This window comes from Takifugu rubripes, chromosome 7 (genome assembly GCF_901000725.2).
Source record: "Takifugu rubripes chromosome 7, fTakRub1.2, whole genome shotgun sequence".
Taxonomy (NCBI): domain Eukaryota; kingdom Metazoa; phylum Chordata; class Actinopteri; order Tetraodontiformes; family Tetraodontidae; genus Takifugu; species Takifugu rubripes.
The window spans coordinates 14,488,036-14,501,661 of NC_042291.1; the positions used below are offsets into that span (position 1 = coordinate 14,488,036).

Consider the following 13,626-nt stretch of genomic DNA (forward strand, 5'->3'; position numbering starts at 1 on the left):
GTCTATTAATATCTGCTGCTAATGACTGTCACCGCCGTCACAGAACGGCGCCGAGCCCGATCCCCATTCATTTCAAAGACTCCCGAATAATGGCCCCAATCAACGTCCTCAAATACGGAGAATAGAGCGATGTGCTGCATTACTTGCATCATAAAATGAATAAAAGTGAGACGGGCGAAAATTAAACACACTTCTGCATCGCGGTGGCGGCTAATGAGAGCGAGTCGGTATTCTGAGACGTGACGCGCGGAACATGGCGAGACTGCCCCACAGACAAGCCCTTCCTCGTCTTCTTCTTCTTCTACTACTTCCGTTTGTTGATCGCGACGCCCCAGACAGGCTCACCGATCGTCTCGGGCCATCACCGCGTCCCGTCTGGACCCCGCCCACCTCGCATGTTCAAATCTGGGCCCTTCTCGACGCCGGGTTTGTGCTCCATGGATTCAGCGTGTTTGCACTTGATTTTCCCCATCAGCCGCTCTCTTCTGATTCCATCTCAGTATTCTTCACGCCGCACACGTCAGCCTCATTAACTCCCCTTCAATTACAGAGAGCGCCCAGAACTCCAGAGGCGTCCAATTCAATGGCGATGGTAATCAGTCGGCGTGAATGAGCAGTCAATAATTGTTTTTTTTGTTTTTTTTCCGTTAAAGCGCTGCTTGGGCAAACCGACGTGGGCTTAAACGGCTCCGAGACGGCGTGTTTAGATTGGCTTTGCATAAACTCTGTGAGGATTATTGGAACGAGGACATTAAACCTTAAGTCCACGGCGGTACAAAGAAGGGAGCAGGGAACATTTTACTCTTTGTTCTTTCTTAAACTTTTCGGAACCACAGAGATGGAACGTTTAACTCTTTCTCCAGCATCGGAGCTTCTGTAGCTGGAGGTTCAGACGAAGAAGACTGTTGTATATAAGAGGAGAACAACCCCACTGTTTGTCTTTCTAATTACTCAGTGTGCGTCTTTACTTTGAGCGAACTTTTCTCGTGCACTTGCGTTCTAGCGTACTTGTGAAATATAGTCAGATGCCCCCAATAACTGTTCCAATTCTACGGATGTAATCGGCCAAGTAGGCTCCTGGTGCCCCTTTTTATTAAGCATGCATCAGAGGGTATCCCACAATGCATTTCACTGGCAGTGACAGGAAGTACATGCTTCAAAGTTCAAGATACAGTTATTGATACTTCCTGCCTTGAGAATAGTCTGAATTTGGAGACGCTGCAGTGTGAGGAGATAAAAATAAATCTCTCTTTATCGCCCTGTCATTGTCCCGTCTGTCCATCCCAACATGTTTTAAAAAAACCTTTCAGAGCCGATCGGACCGCCGACACACACGAGAAATCTGGAACACGTGCAGTGATGCGCCGCTGTCCCTCTAGCTGGCCTGGTTCATTCTATGCTTGTATAAGAACATGACTGCATGCAGAAATCACACACACACACACACACACACACACACACACACACACACACACACACACACTACATGCAGTCCTCTATATGAGCAGCGAGATGTATAAATCGCACTATAGAGCCGCATTTGCACAGTCGAGAAGTGACATCACTGCATTCTCTTACAGGGCAGTGATTGTGTGTGTGTGTGTGGGGGGGGGTTACTGGAGAAGAAAGTAAACAGTTTAAGAGAGAGGCTTGGGAAACAAGGGGGTAATAAAGAGAGCGTGAAGGCTGACGGTGCACATTCATGCTTGGCAGGAGGGTCCGAGACCTGCATGATCCTCTCGCCTGCGTCGGGTGTGTGTACAGCTGGTACCGACCTGCATGTTTTATGTTGGCGCGTTTATGGCGAGGCTCCAGTTTCAGTATCCTGGCAAATCCGGACGGTCTTTGTGGCAGAATCTGACGGGGTCGTCAGATCTCCGGGTCTGAAGTTGTGGGAGCCAGTGTGCCGCCGCGGCGCCGCCTGTGTGGGAGACCCGGCTTCCTGTCCTTTACGAGACGATGCCTCGGACCGCTCTGTGTGTGCAGATTTCACAGGCTAATGCCACAGTGGGCGGTGAACTGGCAACCGGTGCGTGGTTTTGTTTGAACGGTGTTGTTAACGTGCTCCTGCCGCTCCGTCCATTGTGTCTCCCCCTTTCTCCCACACACACCTATGCTGTACACACCCTTCTCTAGGAAACGCACAGCCACCCCACCCATTCTCTGCGACCCCTCTGGCCCCTCGCTCTGTCCCTTTTTCTTTGCTCTCTTCCTCCATCCATCTTCTCCACCCGCGTCTTTTTTCCTGAGCGTGCTGACTCTAGCGCGGGGTCGCCTCCTGCAATCAGCACACAAAGGGATCAGCAACGGTGGTGACAAACACAGACACACAATTTGTGGGTTGTTTTTTTTATTTTCTGCAAAGCCAGCGTTTGCTAAACAAAGCAGCCGACCACAGCCAATTACAACAAATCCAATTACCTTCTGTATGCAACACTTGATATCAGGAAAGGTCTGCTCTGACCTCAACAGACAATACGAACAAGGGGACTGTAATTTGTGTGTGTGTGTGTGTGGGTGTGTGTTTGTGTGTCTGTTAGCTGACCTGCAGGTTATTCCCCAGTTGGCTCATCGTCATGTCTGATTGGCTGCCTGCCGGTTTCATCACATTGCACCAGAGACTGAAAAGACCTTGTGGCCTCTCACCCACGCCCCCCCCCCCTCCCCCACACACACACACACCCCCGCCTCTGTCCATTCCTTTCTCAGCCGAGACCACCGTTGGCTGACTTTGGTTGTGTCTGGCGAGCCGAGCTGTCAGGAAGCACTTTGATTAAAGAGAAAGAACAAAGCTCTTGTACATGTTTTTAGCAGCGTTCCCGTGCGAGACAGCCTTACACCCTCACACACACACACCCACACACACACATGCACAAACTGTGCGGAGTAAGATGTGATAACCTACAGCAGCAGCAGGTGTGAATGTGGCCAGTTCCAGTCCGTCTCTCTTATCATTTCAAACCACGGACAGACTCTCATCCGCTGTATAAATGCACACACCATCTGCTTATCGTCTTTGTTAACAGCTAATGTTGTCCCCGCTACAGCTGCAAAATGTGCCAGGTTCTGCAGCGGCTTCACACACCCGGGTGATACGGACAAAATTAGAGAATAAGGACGATGCTGATTGAGCTGCGGATCACTTCAATCACCACTTTTATGGTCCTGTGTTAATTAATTGCGCTGTTTTCCTCATGCCAGCCGAATATCCAATTGACAATAAGGAAAAAACGAACAAAAAGCTGCAGTAACTCTCAGGTCGAGACCTTAAATATCTCTCTGCCGAGTAAATGGTTATTTGAACAGAAGATTGGTTGAGCCAGTGGTCACCATGGTGATCTGAATGCAAATAAAGAGAGTTCACAAAAAAGACAGGTGATGCTGGATTTATTTCACACCTTCCAAACTTGCCGAAAACTAACGTTGAGAAGAGAGTCCGTGGTCGGGGCTCCCGACAGGACTTTATCTTCCCCTCGGAACCCCAAACGCCGCGATGGTCTCTGCACGGAGCGTTCGCTCAGCAAATCGGGAGCCGCGCAGAGCGACAATAAAGCCCGGGCTTAAATTTCAATCGGCCCGTGAGCAGGAGGAGGGTCGGGAAGATGGCGGCAGGAAGGCCGGCAGAAGGACGCAGCTGATGAGAGCAGGAAAGATAGAAGGATTTGGGAAAAAGGGGGAGAGAGATGAAGGGGTGAGGCCGGAGCGATAAGGGGGGGGCAGGGAATGAGAAAGTATGAAAGTCAAAGCAGATGGAGATATTTTACATAGAGGCCGATTGGATGGGTGGCGGGGTGGGACGAGAGGACAAGGCAGAGAGATAATTACTTAGATAGAGGGGAGAGTGATCGGCGGGGGAGAGGGAGATAAGGATTACAACTTTACACCACGGCGAGCAGGATGGCGGCGAGGCGGAGAGAAAGAGCGCGGGCGCAGAGGTGTAGCAGATGAGAGGAGCGGGTGATGTCAGGCAAGAAGACAACAAAAAAAGGCGATTAAAGGGAAGTTACAAACGGTGAGAGAATGAGAAAGTCCTTGCCGGAGGGAGCCAACACATCAGGAAGTAAACACTGTGGATCCTTTTTTTTTTTTTGGCGATATCAGCCGCATGAGAACCTGAGCGTTGGCGCCGGGGCCAGCTGCACACGCGCTCGGAGCCATTCAGAAAGACAACCACGGCGGCTCCCCGAGACGCGACAGCGTCCTTTCATATCCCCCAAATTGGCTCCATCAAAAGGCATTAAAAAGGCAGAGAGTGGGCCCCGATCGGTGAGCGCTGCAGCTGCGGAGGTGAGCAGGTGGCACATCTGGACTCAAAAGAGAGAGAGTTGTTTTCAAAAAAAAAAACCTGAAGCCTGAAGGCTGCAGTGTGGCAACGACAGACACTTTTGGGCTGAATCCAGCCCAGCAGAGGGATTCTGGAGCAAAGGAACGGTGCGCTGGGTCCCCGAGGAGGGGGGCGATAAACTCTGCACAAACCCGTCCCCGGGAGGAAAAGTCCTGCTCGCCTGGGTTCACAAAGGCCGCACAAAGTTGCAGAAATGCGATTAAAAATGAAAGAGAGAACTTTCTGCATCGGGAGGCATGGTCCTGGCATCCTGGGGTCCGGGGTGGGGATCTTCTCCCGCTGCTGAAGACTCATGCCCAAATAAAAGGTTTATTTCAGTATTTCTTTATATACACGCATAATAGCTAATGGACAAAACACCCCACACTGTATAACTCTGACCCTTGTGGCATTTCCTCCCCCCGGCAACAGACGCGTACGCGGTCGCATTAAACCGCGCTGATGGGAAAGCCATACATCCATAATAACAGCGTGCTCCTAAATTATCCAGGAAGTGGCCATGAAGAAAACTACCGACAGGAACTTCATGCATGAAAAAGGGGAATTATTGCTTCTGCGGGCCGAGCTCGCTGACGCAGATTGAGATTTGCCCAGCGTCCGCCCACGTTTCTGAAGGAGAAAACAAGGTGACTGTGGAATTAAGACGATCGAGAGCGCGGAGGTTTTTGCCGCCGCTCGGTCGCGGTGTCTCCGTAATGTCCGTGGTTTTCTTTTTTTTTGGACCCCGGTGTGGATTAGGGACGGGAGCGCTTAGTAGATTGATGCTGATGTAGTGGCACAGACATCAGAGGGAGGTAAAGGTCGCCTTGTACCTGTCCTGCCTGCATGTGTTAACCCTCTCATGATCGATCTATCTATCTATCTATCTATCTATCTATCTATCTATCTATCTATCTATCTATCTATCTATCTATCTATCTATCTATCTATCTATCTATCTATCTATCTATCTATCTATCCCCCCATCCATCCATCCATCCATCCATCCATCCATCCGTCCATCCATCCATCCATCCATCCATCCATCCATCCATCCATCCATCCATCCATCCATCCATCCATCCATCCATCCATCCATCCATCCATCCATCCGTGATGGAGGGGAGCGGGAACATGTGGCCATAACAGCTGCTCCTAATGCATTTCGATGAAGATGTGACACTTGCAGTGAGCACATGTACACAACTGTAACCCCCCCCCACCACCACCACCACCACCACCACCACCACCACCACCCTCCTCCACCCCTCCCCACCCCCGCTCCCGCGCACGCACCGTCAGCAGAATGCTGTAAAGCCTTATGCACGAGGCGGGGAGCGCACGTTTGCGCGGCGACTTCGCGTGCCTGTGTGTTCGGTTTAATGATCTATTTTTTTTTCTAATTCTTTTATTTTTTTCAAGGTCCGGGGAAGCGGATATTGAGATGGATGGTCCATATGCTCTTTATGGTCGATGCATATTTCATATTGCAGCAGCAAAGTAGAGCAGGGCGGGCGCTGCTTATATGGCCAGGATGTTGCGCTGGGACGTGGGCTGACTTTATGAGGGCTCGGCACGTCCCACCACTTTGTCCCCTTTGAATAAACAGCCGATGCCAATAAGAGCGAGACGTTTCTGAAAGACACCTACGGATCCATAAACCTTCTCGCTGCAGGGAACATCGGATGTTAACGGCCCCCGCCTCTCCCCGAGTCGCTGGTGCACGTCCGGGAATCGTAACCCGCAGGATCTTTATATGAGCCGATGCTAACTTCGCCGCTTTCCAATCTCATTTATAAAAGCGCCGTGGTGATTCGCCCGATAACTGTTTTCATTTCCTGTTGGCTGCTGAGAAATGCCTCCAGGCGAAGGGGAAAGGGACGCCTTTAATGCTGCAGCAGTCGTTTGTTTTGGAATAAACAGACGCGCGTTTTCGCTCGCCGGAAGGTACGCGCGGGAACTCGTCAGAGGTTCCCCCCGCGAAGTTCTGCCGAGAGATCGGCGACGTTCTGCCGCAATATTCTCCGCCAAAGCCTTTCCTGGATTTATTTCGCTGGGTGTGCCGCAATAAGCGGCGCCGCGCACGTCACCGGATAATAAAAACAAAATGGGTTCCTCAGGATTCCCGCTTAAATTAAAGCTGTAATTCACAGCGAGCACGCGGCGCACGTAGCCGTTGTCGAGCACATAGAACGCTTCGCTAAAGCTGGTTTCTTTCATTTCTCCGGGTTCTGTGTGCGAAACGGTGACTTCTGTGCATTTTAAATTATGGTCTGCTTTTTCCTTTGCAGGCCGATGGTACAACTATAAAAGCTTCACATTTTTAAGTCAAAAAGACATAAAACGGGTCTATTTAGCCTCTTTGTTTTTTTTAATTAGCTATTGAATTGTGTTTTCATTGTTAAACGCTAAAAAAAAAAGGTTTGGTCTCGAAACCTTTTCTCTGAGTTTCTGGTCCTGGACTGGACCAAATTGGATGCTTATTTTTTTCTTTCTAAAATCGTCCTCACTATAGGTTTGCACAATCTCCTCAAACCTTCCGTACGAGCAGCTGTGCGGTGGGTTTACACGGAGGCGCGTTGGTAAGGCCCATGTGATGATCGACGGGTCGACACCACATGGCGAGGCATATTGATTTCACCAGAGAGGGAAGAGGAGGTGGGGGGGGGGGAGAAAGGGCACAACAGACTGACAGGCCGGGAGAGGGGAGACAGAGACAGAGGGGGAGATGTTGTCGGAGGAGAGTTGAGACGACATCAGGAAAAATTGAAGCTGAAATGAAAAATTGAACGAGCGACGGATGGGGCGACCGTGATAAGCAAGGAGAGACAGTGGAGGCAGCGGGGGCAGGAAGAGGAGAGGGATGTTCCACTGATAGGCTGTCGGGTCTGACAGAGTCTGCTCATGTTCACTGGAGAGAGTCAGCCACATCATGAAATACTGACACCCTCACACACACACACACACACACACACGCTTGTAAAATCAACAGGACTCCCAACTTTGTTGTGCGAGGCCACAGCTTGGTCTCCTCACCAGAGCCGACCTTCGGCCTCTAGGAAGAATGCCGCAGCACTAAAATGATTTTCGCCGCCACCCCGATCAATTTCCTCGATATTTTACCATCTTCGGGCTTTGCAGAGTTGCACATTTCTGACAGGTAATTTAAGGTGAAGGTAATGAAACACACCGCGGTGGACACAGCTTCTGGTCATTTCTCTAGTGCCTCTAATTGAATCCAGCAGAACAGATCTGCGTGTGTGTTTGGCGTCTGCGGACCACTCGAATCACCGCTCGTCGCGTTGCTAGCCCATTGTGCACGCCGCTAAAATGTAGCATTGATGGCCCTTTAGGCTCATTCATCTTCTAAAAACCTCTGTTTTGTTGCTTTAGTCGGTACACTGGAGGGTTTTAAACAAGAATCTTGAAACATCTGCGTTTGTTGTTTACCTCCAACTTCGCTAAATGACCAAAACGTAGGAAACTTGAGATGAAGTCAGCCTGTTTTTTTTAGTGCTCTCCTTCATTGTCTTACTTCAGTGATTTCACAGTGCCAAATAATTTTCCCTACTTGGGTAATTGAGCATTTATCGCTTAGATTAGCGTCGTGACTCAATCTGCGAGCCTTAATTTCAGGCCTCTGTGGCTGAGATTGTGTGAATACATTTAATTAATTCTACACGTCACACTGCATTAATGGAACATCTATAATATTTGAGGTGCCATGAACTCAGCGTCATCCTCCCCTGATGGGAATACCCAGCCACATTTAAAGACGGCGAGGGTTCGCGTCTATTTTACTCCCAAAGTCGCACACCTCCGCGCAGCTACCTGGTCGATGGCTCCGACTGTGCTTGTAACCTCCGCACCATTGCCTTCCTCCTCTTCTGCTTCCAAACACAAATCTCTGCCCCTTTTCCTCCAAAAAAGGCACAAAATTGAATTTTTCACATTAATGGAACATGATTTGTAATATTATAATTGGTACTTAATTAGCCATTAGCAAGATAGAGGGAAAATGGTGGATAAAGTGGGAATAGATGTTTTTTCACAAAGCCGTGAGTCCCTGTAGCCCCCCTCTCTTTTTTTGCCACAATAACTCCATAGCTGGGGCTTCTTCTGTCGCTATGGAGACTAATGTTGAAAGCCAGCTGTGGTTTTGTCTCAGAGGCCCATTAGGCTGGAGCACAGTTGGCACTCCTCTCATTCCTGCTTTTCTTTCAGTGCCTCGGACTCGCGGAGGCTAACACTTCCTCGACAGATTCAACCAGTCCCCAGGATCTAAGATGGGTCAGATAATGGCTGCAAATTACAGCTGCAAATTATCCTCATGATGATGGCCAGGTTGCACCCACGTAGCGTCTGAAATAGCACGGCGAGATGAAAACGGAGCCTTGATTAGCTTCCCTCGATCCTCGGAGGTGTTTTTGCGTTGTCGTGGGCAGGTGCTGGCGATGAGCAGCCTTTCTGTCTGACGAGGCGACGTTCGGCTCCAAAGGGGCCGTAGGTCTTGTGCGACATTCGTGGTGTTTGTTGCTGTTGGGAGGAGTGTTTCACCCGGGCACGTCCTGCTTTTCAAGCCCGAGCGCAACACGTCAGCCAGCGCAACACAGGTGCCGCGCGGCCCAGCCAGGAAGTCGTCGAGCCGGGCGGGCAGAGTTATTGTTATGCAGCCAGATGATCCGGTCTCATAGGACGCCGCCAAAATATCAAGCTAGGACGGTACATGCTTGCGAGGGTGCACCACTGTTTGTTTGTTTTGAGGTCCGGGGGTCATGGCCAGCGTTGGGTGTCCAGGACGGCAAACGGGAGGATCAATAGCTGGGTCGGAGGCTAATGTCTCGCTGAGTGCTGAGTGTACGCGCAGCCATCAGACGGGATCACTATCAATCACGGGAGAGCTTAGGGAACATGCTCTGGCTCTCCTCTGCACGTGTCCGCCTGCCTCGGCGTCTGATGGGGATCACTATTGCTCGTGTAAGGGCTTTCGGAACAGATGCGAAAGGAGATGTGAGGGGAGCAGAAGCTCAGAAGGATTGATGAGAGCAGAGTGATGGAATAAGAGAGGGAGAGACGGGCGGTATCGGCAGGTACGCCGCGGTGACGCTGGGAGCTTGAAGAGGCTGAGCGGGGGAAAGTCGTTGGAGTGTAAAATAGGCTTTGGTCTTCAAAATGAAGATAAATTCAATTTGAAAACTCAATCGATGAACACGCAAATTAAGGCTAAGACCACAGGTTCTGTGTTATTCGTTGGTTAAACAACATTTCTCTTAATGGACGTGACCCGTCTATCTTCCTCTCTCGCCTTCGCCCTTATTCTGCCTCGTCCCGCTTTCATTTCTTTTCTTTCCTCCACACGTGTGTTTCGCCCCGGCCTCCCCCATCTGTTGTCTCATGGACTTGTCCGGCTAGTTGTTCCCCTCGCACCCATCCATCCGTGTCACGTGTGTTTGGACAACAACCAAATACCAGCATGTATGATTGATTGCAAGAAGCCCGTGTGTGTGTGTGTGTGTGTGTGTGTGTGTGTGTGTGTGTGTGTGTGTGTGTGTGTGTGTGTGTGTGTGTGTGTGTGTGCCACAGAGCGTGTCCGTCACACGTGTAATCAGCCGGGAGTGTGTTCGCTGACTGTGGGCCTGTGTTAAAGCGAGACGGCTCTGTTCAAGGGGCTAATAATGGCTGCCATTAAGGTTTGGACGCGCGGAACACTCTCGCACCGCACGGTCAATATCCGCGGGCGTTGAGACGGGACAGGGGATGATGGATGGAGGTCGGAGTCCAAAAGAAGTCGGACGAGACCAGAAAAGGGCCCAGAATAGGGAGGGAAATACGGAGATCTTCCCGGACCTTCCCCACGCTGTTGGACGGTCTTAGGGCAGCGAGCGAGGGCACGTTAGCCGCGACGCTCTGATCAGTCACCGGTGGCGACCCGGTGCTCTGCTGGGCTCTACCCTCGGCGTGGAGGGCCATGATGGCCGTGAGAGCGGCGGCACATTCCAGTCTATCGGACCCAGACTAGACAGTTATTGATTTCACTGGGGGGGATTTAGAACCTACTCAACCGCTATTAGGGCACAACAGCAGCAGGCACGCACGGGAGTTGGCGGCGGTGCGAGATCAACGATGCAGCCGCTCGTAGAAGCATTCATAGAAAGCAAAACAAAGTGTTACGGCGGTGCAGACGCTCAATAAGAGCACTTATCCAAATATAAATATATAAATAAACAATGCTGACGCCCGGAGGAGATTGGACCTGATGGTGAGGAGTCGTCAGGGTGCAACCTGAAGGAGGTCTGTCGAGGCGCGTCCTGAAGCAGCGGCCATCAATGGACCGCTCCCTCCCTCCACCGGTACCACACCAGGTCCGAGACGCCTCCGTTGTGTAACCAATGCTGCCCTCAACGCGCTCCCAGCGGGGGCATTTCTGGAAGTTTTGCTTTAAAAAGTGCACCAGAAGAGGATTTTTAGGGATTTTTTCCCGTGGCGCTAACCTACGTTAACGGCATCACAGTAAATACTAATCAAGGTTACATTTATTTCTTTTTTTTAAAGTATATTGTCATTTTCTATTCTGTCCTTGACTGAAAGAAATGAAAACAGAATAATCTGAGCTTTCACCAACACCACAGAAGAGTGAATATAATGTTAAAATACAGTTTTAAGGTCAGTTTGACTGAATCATCGTAGGTTTTTTCTTCATCAAATTAATTTGCCTATTTCCAATATTCAATTATAATTATTTAACTGCAAATTTTGACCCCTTTTATATTTATTAGAACTCTAAAAGTCCTTTTCTACGTGTTGGTCTTTGGATTGGATTTTATTTTTATTTTCGTGATTATTTTTACATTTTCGGTGCATTTTGCCTGAACACACACACACACACACACACACACACACACACACACTCCTGCGCGCTGTTTCATAGGCAACGGCCCAAAAATAAAGTGGAGACAGATCGGAGAAGAAACGGAGGTCGTGAGACAGAGGCGAGAGGAGGGGACAGTACGAGTGGGTCCAGTCTGTGGTTGATGAGGCCTCATTGATGGTCCGGATCTCTCCCAGTCTCCATTCAGCAGGGAGCCGTTCAATTATCCCTGCTGCTCTGCCGGCTGATTGGAGTCATCCCACAACAATGTTAGCATCCCCGTTCAGCACGGCGACGGGATTTAGAATTCTGACCTCAGGAGTCGGAGCGGCTTTTAAGCGCTGATTGCCAATCATTTGTAAGAGTCCTGGACAAATTTCAACCCAAACCAACCTTGTGCCCATTCCTTTCATTTCTTTGACCTCAGTTTGTCGGGGCATGTCCCCCCCCCCTTCCACACACACACACACACACACACACAAGCACCTTTAATGGCCATAAGACGCTTACGTGCCCTCTCTTCTGCACATGTTCCATTGATTATTACCAGCACCACCAGTATGTTGGGCAGCATTTCCAACCAGATTCCTGAACAATATCAGGACCCTTAAAGTGCTGCAGCGTGAGTGTGAGCATGTTTTTTTGATCGTCTCGCTGCTCCTCCTCATCCTGCCTCCCGTTGCCAGGGAGATATAACCAGAAGTGCATTTAATTAGTTAATTTTGTACAGTAATTTCGGAACATGTGTTTCATTTGCTACCCACACGGAGAAGTTGCATGATCCTGGTGTGCGTTTAGCCTGACCCTGGTGGGAATTCCTTGGGTTCCAGCGCCCACTCCCACCTTTAGGCCCATCTGAAGTCAGTTCTGGCTGCTGCGTGACTGTTGTAGCTAAGAGGCGTTTGCAGGGCAACGCTGGCAGTGTGTTGCCTCATACTGTTTTACACCGACACCACACTCTGTCTTCTCTCACCCGCGCGCTCTGATGTGATTGTACAGTCGTGACATTGATCCCAGCCCGCTCTGATCTTGCTCTTAGCTCTTATTCCCTCCCTCCAACACGCCCCGCTCCCCGGTGTCCAGGCTCCGCAGCTTTTAACCCCGACTGCCCTTCGTCTCATCCCATAAATCTTTCCCTCTGTCCTTCCATCACTCCATCCCGCCCCCAGAAGCCCCCGCCCCGAGTTCTCCAGAGTGGTGCCACACTGACGAAACGTCCCGTGTCTTTGCACCGGGAGTGGAAATGAACAAAAGGAGAGAAATCGGGAAGGAGGCGATCAACAACATCGCTGAGTCTCTGATCAAAAAGACTTGAGTTCTGGAAAACTGCAGCTTCTTCTGGTCTAAACAAGTTCTGTTCGTACCTGGTGAGCTTTTCTGATTGTATCCAGACTATTTCTGGGTTCCGAACACGACCACATGCTGCTAATGCTCTAAAGGTTTTCTGATCCGTTTCTGGAGAAAAGTTCTCTCAGACATCACAGTTGGGTATTGATTTCAAGCAATTACTATCATGCTAATAATAAGTGGAATAAGAGCTGGAGAGAGAGGGAGGGATGGAGAGAGGGATGGAGAGAGGGATGGAGAGAGGGATGGAGAGAGGGATGGGAGTGATTATACGCAGTTGCCAAAACCAAATGTTGTTGCAGGCTGGTTTTAGTTTCTCTTTTTGTCAGTTCACACAAACACAATTACAATCATGTACAAAACACACAGAGGAAAGACTGAAGCCAGCTGGAAAAAAGGGAATGACCCCAGGTTGGCTTCTTTCTTTGGAATATATTCTCCCTCCCTGTCTTTAAAGGATAGTATACATTTAGCTCCCTCAAAGCATTATTTTAACTTTTTTTTTTTAACAACCAGCAGTTTTATCAACCTCAAGAAATACATTTCTTCTGCAGGCTAGTGAATGAGGAGAGGAGAGGAGAGGAGAGGAGAGGAGAGGAGAGAAGAGGAGAGGAGAGGAGAGGAGAGGAGAGGAGAGGAGAGGAGAGGAGAGGAGAGGAGAGGAGAGGAGAGGAGAGGAGAGGAGAGGAGAGGAGAGATTTTGAGCAATTACTGCCCCATTTATGTTACTCTGAACAAAAGGGAAAGACGGAAAAAGACACATTCAAGGCTTTCAACAGCGAAGTAGGGAGTGATTAGAGCGGGAGACGTGTTTCGATCTTCACTTAATAATTGAATAATCATCTCCCTGAAGACTTGACCTAGAACCGGCAGAGAGGCGCCTTCAGACCGAGGACAGCACGCTGCTGCCCCCTTGTGGCCATCACGTATCACCGCCCTCACATGTGTATGCGCTCGCGCGTGTGTGTGTTTGAGCGTGCTCATTGCAGTGTGCATGATTTACAACTGCAACCTGTCTCTGTCACACAGACACGGGTTCGTGCCTGTAATGGGGAGAAAAGACGGGCTTTTGGGGTGAAGAATCTGT

At 49.9% G+C, this 13,626-nt stretch overlaps 1 protein-coding gene across 4 annotated transcripts in view; it reads left to right on the top strand.

The window, feature by feature from the left end:
- Positions 1 to 13,626, top strand: part of efna3b (ephrin-A3b) — a 36,026-nt gene that overhangs the window by 16,977 nt on the left and 5,423 nt on the right. The window lies entirely within an intron of this gene.